Below are 11,047 nucleotides of genomic sequence, written 5' to 3' on the forward strand. Positions count from 1 at the left end.
GGACTTTCTGAAAAGTTCATTAAAGTGCCCAGCTCTAGATCAACAATAAAGACATTCCTTAAATGAAAGAGAACTCAAAACAATCTTCACTGATTCCTGATGGGTATCTCTGACCACACAAGCACATCACAGCTCCCAGCACAGTGAGGTACCCGAGAGCTTGAGGAGATCCTCAGAAGCACACACGCTGCGATGCCTTAGCCCTTTTCCTCTCCCAGTACATACCTGGGGGTAAGGTGAACAGCGCACTGCCTATGGTGCAAATAGCCTATAGCTTTTCAAAGTGCTCCTCCCCACAAGTCAAATCAGGGCTGCCACCACCCCTTTGTGTATTTCTAAGCAAGTAGCAAGGCTGCGGCACACGTACAGACGTGTGTCACATCACAGCTTCACACATACATACCATCTCAGACCCAGAAACACAAATATGGCTGGGCCTGGCTGCACCATACTTGCACACAATGCCAGCTCCAATGTTACCTCCAGCACCTCTGCACCATAGACTGGCCTGCAATGGGAGTCTACAGCTTGCTCTACTTCACTTACCAAGACAAAGTTAGGAAGCGTTTTAATCCTGATACACAAATACTTGCAATGGGGACAACATTTCTGACAACCAATTGCTCTTCTAACAGAAGCACTCTTATAAAAAGAACTATTATTTTAATTAACAATTGGACAGCACAGCACAGGGATGAGGAAATTTCTAATTATTGCAATGGGGTTTGAAAAGGTATGCACTGGTACTAATAGATGTTACTGACCCCATTGGAAATTATTGGTGAAGGTCCTCTCCCCTTCACTAAGCAGGCAGTCAGACCAGTCACCCCAGCATTAAAATCTACAAATCTGTGAAAAATTCACTGCAGTCGATACACTGCAGTTCATAATGATTATTTTTTGTCCACAGTGCTGCTGTTTGTTTCAATCCATTTAGCAATATTCATTAGCTCCCCACTTCAAATTAGGGTAATTGAGAGTAAGAGAACATGTAATAAAGCTTTCTACTAAGGGAGATGCGCCCCATTCCCTTCTCTGATTCATTTGTTGACTGTTGACTTGCAGTCATGTTTTACTAGGAATCTTTCTTCAGAAATGCCAAATGCGTCATGAAAAACATTGTGCTGTCCCTTTCTTATGATCTTGCTATCACTGAAGATTTTAAATCATATGTTTCTCTTCCCATTTATTCTATTATCTTACAAGGGAAGGATATTAAACTCTGATGCCAAGACTCTTTCACCTCTGACCCTTTTTCATGGCTGAAACCACAGACACTAAAGCCCTAGAAAAACTCATGTGTGTCAACGATCCTTAAAATAAATACTAAAAAACAGTCTTACGACAAAACCGATGTTAACCATACCATTGTCTGGGATACTTCAAATTCTTCCTCTCAAGGAATCTCAGTCACTCGCATTAAATGACTCCTGATTGAGACATGAGAACTGGCAGCAGTGTAAATACCCACGGAGCACTGGCTGGTACAGCTGACAGCCAGATGGGATCAGAACAGCAACAAAAGATAACACTGAGTCTGGACAGGCAGCTCAGCCACCAGCCTGAAACTTTGGAGAGTGCCCTCAGGTTCCTGCTCCAACAAGTTTTATATATGACAAGAGGCAAGTCACCCAAGCCTTTCTTTGCCTGAAATTCCCATCTGGAAAATTAATAGAGTGGTCCTTGCCTCCTGCTAAGGAGGTGCTGAGATCCTACAGGAATGCAATGCCCCGAGATAGACAAGAGATGGACAGGGGAACCAGAATTAAAAAAAACCTTTGCATCCAAAGGAAAGTCAGTTGCAGAGGAAGACAAATCAGAATAAAGTAGTTTAAACTCTGTGTCTGGAGCTACAGTAAAACACAGATATGGCACTGCGTGTGTACCCATGCAACAGGCACAAAAGCATCACAGGACTATTTCCATTTTGTAATAGCAGTGTTTTTGTAACCATGAGGGTCCAGAGCTGTCAGGCAAGACCTGAAGGAAAAGTCATATCTGTCATTCAAACAGCTACTAATATAGTTTGAAAAACAGCTGAGCTCTTGCATATACAAAGCCTTCTGCATGCACTTCGCTACCTCACAGCCTTCCTGGTAAGGCAGGGAATAAGTGTTATTCCCATCTGCCAAAAGATAATCTGAGTTTGAATGGCCTACTGAATGCTGTATGTGAAATTATACTGACTTTGATTCAGCTCAAGTTCCCAATGCTCCCTCCACAATTCTCATTGTGTGTCAGGACCCAGTTTCAAGTTCATTACCTTCATGTTTTGAATTAGCACCTACCATCTGCATACAAATGTACAACTTGCAGCTAACATTTCAACAGCTTTCAAAAACTGTGAAAACTCTCAGAAGAGATGCAGCTCAGTCCTTCCAGCACTGTTGCATGACTCGGGTTCCTTCGTGCTGTTCTCTGTTTTGCCATGGATTTGCGGCATCACCAGGACACATCATTAAATCTCCTCACAACACCATCTCTCCTGGGTGTGCACTAGAAATCACAATGATGTGTGCATGACTTCACCGGGGAGCAATACAGATTAACAACTGTGAGCTGCTTTGCACTGCATGGGTGGAAGACACTACGGACGTACAAACCATAAAGTTAATAAGGGATAACTATGTATTTCTTCATTAAAATTATCAGCTGCTGATTTGTCTTGGTTTTCTCTTTCTGATTGCACACAATAGCAATATGCATGTCCTTTGCTTATGAATGTAAAAAAAAAACCATGGTATGTCTCATGTCTCTGCTAGTTCTTGATATGAGAAGCATTCACCCTATAATTCTGCAACTGGTATCACCCCAGATCTGGAGACTGCCCAGCCTCTCCCATAATTCAGCTGGTTTTGTGCTTCCTCATAGCTGGTGGTGGGGAGCTAAATCCTGTTGGCTCCCTACTGATTTACACCATCCAGTGTCTGTGTCAGTCTTATATGCAAAATAGTTTTTCCATTTGACCATATGAAACATATTAAAGAGATCTGCCACACATTTGCAATTAGGCACTGAAGAAATAAAGTGACAAGACCCAACATCTGCTTTGAAAAAGCTCTGGTTTAGGCCAACAAAACTGTTTTTCACAAACCTGTGGGGAAAAAGCAGTTTTTAAAAAAGGGGTTTTTTTTCCCAGGATACAAGAGCTACAGGACCAAGAATAGAAGGATGAGTTATAAGCCTTTCAAAGCAGAGATTTATCATGGAAATTCTGACAACCATCAATGTGAGCAATGCCGCCAGGCACCACTCACAATCCACAGCATCTTTCAAACCTGTCGGGGGTTTTTAGAAAGGGCTAAAAATAAATGCAGAAATGCAGCAATATATACACACACACACATATATATTATTGTTCAAAAAAGAACAGGTGGTCCTGCCAGCAGTGTAAACACAGATGACTCTTGAAAACAGCTAACAAATGCCCACCTAAGCAGCCTTTCCTAGCCATACAAGAAGCACATTCAGACTTCTCCTTGAGTTCTCCCAGTCTGCAAGCCATAATCATCTGGGATCCTGACTCTCTGTCATGACAAGGCCTGAGGACTTCCAAGTGTCTTGATCTCCTTCACCCGATGTATTCACACAATTCCACCCTCCTGACCTCCCACGGATTATTGCCCTTCTGAAAATAACACACATGGAACAGCTGGTGGGGCCAGAAATGTCTTGAATGTAAATAGCACAGGTCCCCAAGATGAGGTTTATGTCCTCCCTTCTAGCTCCCCACCACTTGATCTGACCCTGTGAGAGACTGAAAGAGTTAATGTCTCAAACGTTGTGGTGGGGCAAGTTCTGCTTAAAGTCAAACCCTGCACAGCAAGGAACCAAGGTGAAAAGCCCATCAGCTCAGACATCAGCAACAGGAGGGGGAGGGCGTGCTGGAGGGCGCGCAGCTCCCTGTTCTGATAAGCTGTGCTGATACAAAGATCAAACAATGGCCACGTCTGCAGGGAAGGACAAGTTACTCCCCAAACGACCCCCAAGCCCAAAGGCTCACAAACTGCTCATTAACCTGATAAGTTCAGGTGCCCGCCCGAAGGAGGGGCAAGGATGATAAAAGGACACAAAGTGAAGCCCCGGGTGCACAAGCCCACCGGGACTGGACCCCTTGGCTGACTGAACCAACGCTGGACCCAGGACTGGTGAAATCTTTCTCTCTTCCTTTTTCTCTCTCTGTCTTCTTCTCTCTTTCCTTTTCATTTTCCACAATCCCTACACCTCATCCGTTTCAAGATATAAACCATTGACCAAGTCTGGGACTAGGAGTAGATCCAGCCGCCCCTGGGCCCTTCTCTGAGGAGGAGCCTGGAAAGCAAGGGGGTCTGCTCTGAACCTCGTGACTCAACGGGAGGGATCTCCTTATTCCCTGAATCAATGTATATGGTTCCACGGTTTATAGAAGTAGTCTTATGCCAATTCCTGTTGTGAGAAACCCTGCCACCTACTACCACGCCTTCCCAGTTCAGTTTGCTTCTGTCATAAATAAAATCTTTAACTGATCGTTTGGTGTCGTTTCACCTTAATTTAGCCCGAGGGAATTTCGAATTAAACATGACTCCCTGGTCTGTCCAGTCTGGGTCGTGACAGACCCCTATCCTCATACAACAAAGAGGAATATATACTGAAGGGGAAAGCATCAGGGCACTATGGACAGCCCAGAAGGACTCAAAGAGCAAGCCCAGATGACTGCATGTTGAAACCCATCAGGTCTACCACCTGCAGGAGTCTCAAAATTTATCCTAAGCCTGCAGCAAAATAAAAGGGTAACATTTTACCCCAGATTCCAGTTATGTCCCCCCAGCCCACCACAGGAAGAAGAGTGAGGTCACAGGTTGTATCACACACACAAATCCTACCGCTTGGTCGCTTCTGTGTGGGTATGAAAGCATAACGAAACAACTTTGCTGGGAACCCACTGTAAGGCCTGTTTTGGGGTTGTGTGGTGGGGTTTTTGGTAGCTGGGGAGGGGCCGCAGGGGTGGCTCCTGTGAGAAGCTGCCAGAAGCTTCCCCGGCTCTAAGTCAGACCCACCTCTGGCCAAGGCTGAGCCCATCAGTGATGGTGGTCGCGCCTCTGGGAGAACAGATTTAAGAAGGGAAAAACCTGCAGCGGGAGGAGGTAGAGATAACCAGGAGTGCAGTTGAGCCGGGAAGAAGGGAGGGGTGGGGAGAAGGTGTTTTAAGACTTAGTTTTACTTCTCATTATCCTTGTTTTGATTTGATGTGTAATAAATTAAATTGATTTTGTTTCTTCCCCAAGTTGAGCCTGTCTTTTGCCCATGACCGTAAGTGGTGAGTGATCCCTCTCTGTCCTTGTCTCGACCCACGAGTGTTTCTTTACATTTTCTCCTCCTCATCCCAGTGGGGCCGGCGGGGAGGAGTGAGCGAGCGGCTTCGTGGTGCTTTGTTACCGGCTGGGCTGAAACCACAACAAGGCTCAACGTGATCTCTCCGAAGCCCTCCTCCCCTGAGCACTTAGAAAAAAGCAATTGTAATTTACACTTGCACCATCTCCTTTAATTTCATACCATCCCAAACCACTTGGTGTAATATATATTCACAAAAAGCAAAGGAGGTGGTAAAGCTTAAAAGTGCCAAATGGTTAAATGCTGCCACGGGGGACCACATCTGCCACTGTGTCAGAGCACGGAGCCCCAGGATGCAGCATCTCAGCTGTGGTGGAAGACTGGCAGCTCTCCCACCACACCCAGACAGCTCCACCATGCAGACACGGAGAGTCCACCTGACATGGCTGGGAACAGCTTATCCAGCTTGCTTCTGGAGGCTCCTACTTATTTCAGCCTTCATTTACACAGGAAAAACACTCTTTCAAAGTTGAAAACCGGCCTGCTGTTATCCCAGAGAGGCGCATAATTGAGTCGGCATGATGCCGCAGACTACCAAACGCAGCAGATGGCTGTAGGCATCATCCAGTTTAGGATGACAAAGTTCGAACAAAAGAAAAACAGAAGGCAGGGAGTGCATCTTCTGCGCTAGGTTACAGGGCAGGGGATGAACCTTTACACAATTGGTATGGCGCCCAGCACACATCTGGCTTCCAACTCTCCCGCTGCCACACTGACAATGACCAAATGCCCAAGCCTGTAATTTAAAAGGAAAAGAGAGGGAAAATCATGTGGTCCCAGGCAAAGGAGACACGAAACAACTGACTGTCTGATGCCCTGTTTCTAAAATCCACTGAAGAAAATCTCCAAAAATGCCCTCATGATACCAATCCTAAATGCCACGACTCTGACTTTCAGGACTGTCCCACATAACCTGCAGGAATTCAGAAATGAAATTATGACCTGCAAGTAATGACACACACCATTTCACTGCTGGAAAGTAAACTGCTGATGTGAAAGCATGCAGAAAAGGAGATGAGATGCATAGATGTGTACACTGTACCATCAGTGGTGCCTCATGGGGAGGGCTTGGTCTGCGGTGGCATTTAGGAGTTTATTTTTGCCAATTCCACCCCAAAGGATCACAGAAATTAGGAGTGGAAACATTCCTTCCATTTCCCCAGGCGCCTTGCTCACAAAGCAGCTGGCTACAAAGTTCACAACGACAGACAGACTGAAGTAGACAAGAGTGATACAGCACCACAGGAAGCAATACAGCACACTCGAACAATTTATAAATAAATTTCTGCTCTTTGTGAATGCAATACAGCTTACGTGCCCAGACTGACTAGTTTATAATAGCCACTGTGGTCACTGATCCTTGCAGGATACAGAGACATCATCGTTAGCTCTACAGTTGGGAATGGCAAAAGCTCTTTCGGCCGCAGGGTAAAGCAGGCTGTGATCCTGAACATGAATACTGCATGTATTCTTGCCCATGTTGCAAGAGTGGAGACCTACCAGTTATAACACCTGAGACTTCAGTAGCCATAGTCACTTCAAGGGACCAGAGCAAAAGCACCTGAACGGTACTCAGGGAGCCAGTCATGGGAACATTTTGGGGTGGAAGGGGCATTTGGAAGGGTAGGAAAAGACTTTGTGCTAGAGCAGAGCAGCAGATACTCCACCAATAAGTGGCTCTGGCAAGCGAAGTACCTGGCCATTAAGACATATTCCATGCACTCCACACAGTTCACAGAGCTGCCCCAAAACAGGCACGTGCCCCACAAGAGCGGGACAGGTCATGCTTGGCATGAGCTGCTCATGACTCACTTTTGGCAGTCACACCAGCCTGGTTATGCCTCCAGCAGCCAACATCACTGCCAGGTTCCCAGGGCAGCTGCAGCCTGTGTTGCCGTAGAGCTGTGGTAGAATGTTTTCAGCGTGCTCCCCTTGCTGAGCAAAAAGCACTTGGGAAGGAAACAAAGAAGCCAAGGCAATATAAATCTATTTTTCTGACCCCTACCATTCAGGGGAAGAAAAACCACTTACCTAAGGGGTGTCCAAATGCTATTTCTGTCTCTACCGCGCAGACATTTTAAGGTAAAACCCCGATTTACACCACAAAGAGCTATAGCCCTTTGTTCGGGGAGAAGGTGTTCGCCTAATCCAAGAAACAATGAAACACTGGAACTCACCAGGCTAAATTGTTTCTTTGGTGGGTATTTTTTAAATGCTATTTAATTTCAATCGATGTCATGGAACAAAAATCTAATCATGATAGCTGGTCGCATACCTTATCAATGTATCAGCCACACAATGACTGCGTGGCTTGGTCAAACTACGAAACTCACTATGACTCAGTTTCCTCTTCAAGAAAATGAGGATATAAATGCAGACTTACCATACAGGAGTGTTCTGAGGTGTGATACATGCATGAAGCACTACAAAAAGGCAAATGATAGCAACGGTAATATTTCACAAAGGTAGTAATCATTGTAATTTGGTTAAATTCTAGCCAGGTGGAAATTTGCACACTGTTTTCAGAGTGGAAGGTCTCCTGAAACTTGCTTGTTCGTTAGAGTTCATTAACTTCCCTCTGTGGAACAAAACTCACCCATTGGATTAGCCTTCTGCTTCTCATCTGAGCACAAAAAGCAACAGAAGGGTAAAAATAACAGGTCCTTTGAAAATGCTTCTGTAAAGACGATGCATCTTAGAATAAATTTCTACACAGTTGGACAAAGGAAAAAAAAGGACAACACCATTTGCTAAAAAATTGACAGCCGCCTGCTATTTTGGAGAGCTCTCCTCTAATTGCACGCACCTGCTGTGGCATGGTATATTCTAAAATATATCTCAACAGTAATGCTGCTTGGCAGCAGCCAAGTCCCCCCAGGAGGGACCCTGCGGTCCCAGTCTTCACAACTTCACAGGAACTGGGGTTTTTTTCCAGGGTAACATTTGAATAGAAATTCAAATAAATTCACTGTGAGCGTCTTTCCTTGTTCCACCTCTGCTCATTTCTATCACATCACCTCTCACTCTCTTCCTCCCTCCCCTTAACTACGTTTTCCTATTCCCTCTCCCACCAGCCTCCTTGCCCCCCTCACCCTCCCACAACACAAGATTTAGGCTTGATTCCTCCATTTGTTATTTTCTTGGCTTCTGAAATATTTTTGCCTTCTCTCTCTGCTCTTGTCATGTCTCTGTGTTTCACATGCTCTGAGCTCAGAAAACTGAGGTAACCCTTTCAGAACAGCACTGCTTTGAGAGACACGAGGAGATCACCAAATTGCCCCCATCTGCACGTCCCTGGTGGCTGGGTCAACCTCTCACCACCTGCAGCAGCTCCTCCCTCTGGCCTTGGTGCCAGTCACCATCCTCTCCCTCCTATTGCTCCTTCACCCTTGTCCCTTGTCCTGCTCTCTGCATGCAGCAGCTGCCTGTCACTCCTCTGGTGCCTCCTGCCACCACCCCTCCAACCAGAGGTCCTGTGAGCTCTGCTTGAATCAACACTGGGTACTGCTCATAGGAGACAGATGAAGGCATCCTCAGAATTGATACTCAAGGAACTTGGTTTCTACACCAGGTCTTCCTCCCAACAAAAGGCAAATTATTCAGTTGTCTTTGCCACAGATTTCTATCTGTAACGTGGTATTTGTATTCCAGAATGGTTTGAGGAAGCTTGCCTTTAAAGTCTAACAAGCACAGAGCTGCTCTGGTGACACGGGTCATAGATGAGTTTCCAGCGGGTCCCCCTGGGAGCAGGCAATCCAGGGTCTGCCAAGCGGACATTTACAGGCATGTGCTTTCAGCCTGCACTGAGCTTCTTTCCCAGCCTAGATATCAGCATGGCACCCATGCCACGTGTATCCACACAGGGCTTCTCTTTCTTTCAGGGGCAACCTCACGGGAAACAATCTTGTCTCTCTTTCCAGGATTTCTTTAATTGCCTGCAGCAAAAAAAATGGAAAGCGGGACAACTGGGAACCAGGGAGAGGTAGATGGGATAGGAGGGTATGCTGGGGATGGGGACACTGTGTCATCTCATCCTCACTGTCCCAGCTGGCCCCAGGCAGCACAGACAGCCTGCAGGCTGCCAGCACCCACTGTAGGTGCTGAGCTTTTGAATTCAATGGGGCCAAGCAAAGGGTCTCTGCTAGTGTAGAGAGCTGCTGATGCCAGGCCAGCGACCGTGATGTCAGTCCTAGTGTTAAGTGTTAGGTATGGCTTTCTGGTGTTCACGCTCTGCATTACCCATGGCATGCCATTGACAATAGACCAAAGGAAACGCAGCAGGAATCATACAGACACCAGAAAGTTCAGAGTCCAGGCAGGCAACAGACCTTCAAGTTTCAGACCAAGCAGAAAATCAAAATCTTAGAAACAGAGGCAAGACCCTCCCCAGAGGAAGGAATGCTCCGGAGTAGGGCAGCAACGAAGCACAGAAGGGACTCCTTTACCCTTGTAAGAAACCATAGGCATTTTATGAGGCCCCAGAGACACCAAAGCCTCACTGCAGCAATCTCCACTTGGTAGGTTTCCTGAAGACCTCATTTACTGTAGACACCCTCTCTGGCCCAGTCTTCACAGCATTTTTCTGGTGCGCTACCTTTCAAAGACCACGATCTACCAGTTCCAGTGTTTCAGGGAGCGCTCCAGCTCCCAACAGACAGCACCCGCTTCCAAGTGGGAAAATGGGAAAGAGGGAGATAGTGAGTGCAGTGTAGTCAGGTCTGCAATTGTATATGGACAAGTTAAAGAACTGATCTTAACAGACAGTAAAATAACTGTCAGCTTCCATCAACATCCCAAATTTCTGTAAAACTTCCCCTGATCTCCTTGGAGAGTTTTAAAATGGTGACATCTTGAAAGAGTAAAGAGAAATGGGGGGAAGACAGAGGACAACAGTAACCAGCAAAAGGAGGGTGCCAAGGACCATCAGCCCAAGTAGGAAGAAAGGGGGGGCATAAAAGAGGTCCTGGGTAAAGTAGAGATCCAAACCTACAGGAAAGAAGTACTGGAACCTGTAACATATATAAGGAGACAGGATGACAGACAAGGGGGAGCACAGGAATCCCTAATATGTCCAAGTCAAGCAGATGTGGTCTAAGGAACAAGCAAACTGCTTATTCCCTGATAAAAATATTACTTATGCCAGAGTGACATCACCACCAAGTCTTGAACCAGAAGGTTCATAGGAACCAAGGAGACAGGAACCTGGTGATTGCTTTATGATGTCCAATAAAGGCTTCATGAATGCACAGCTCTCTAGCTTTCACATATGTCAAAGTTATTAGCTACCATGGTAAAAGGATGCTGAATAGCATTGAATTTGTACAGACTCACTGGTCCACATCACTGTCAGGAAACAAGAAGCAACGGTTTGAAGAGATGAGGAGTGGAACGTGCACCTCCAGGCACTGGGTTCACATTCACCCTGGGACAGCTTCGCCGAGTGCTGCTGGGGGATGCCAAGAGGCAGCTCCAACGTTACAGACAACCCTGAGCCCCTCCAGGTAAAACCAGGTTACCTACATGGCGGGGCCATGCCTTCACCCGCCTCACTGCTGCAGCTCGTCTCCCGGCCCAGCAATGCCAGCGCTGCGTCAGCTCCCAAAGCTGTGGTGGGAACGAGAGGCCAGATACGACTCAGTCAATGCCCACTGCTCCCTTCCCAGGGTGCCTGCACCTG

The sequence above is a fragment of the Harpia harpyja genome, chromosome 8 (genome assembly GCF_026419915.1).
Source record: "Harpia harpyja isolate bHarHar1 chromosome 8, bHarHar1 primary haplotype, whole genome shotgun sequence".
In the NCBI taxonomy this organism is placed as follows: Eukaryota; Metazoa; Chordata; class Aves; order Accipitriformes; family Accipitridae; genus Harpia; species Harpia harpyja.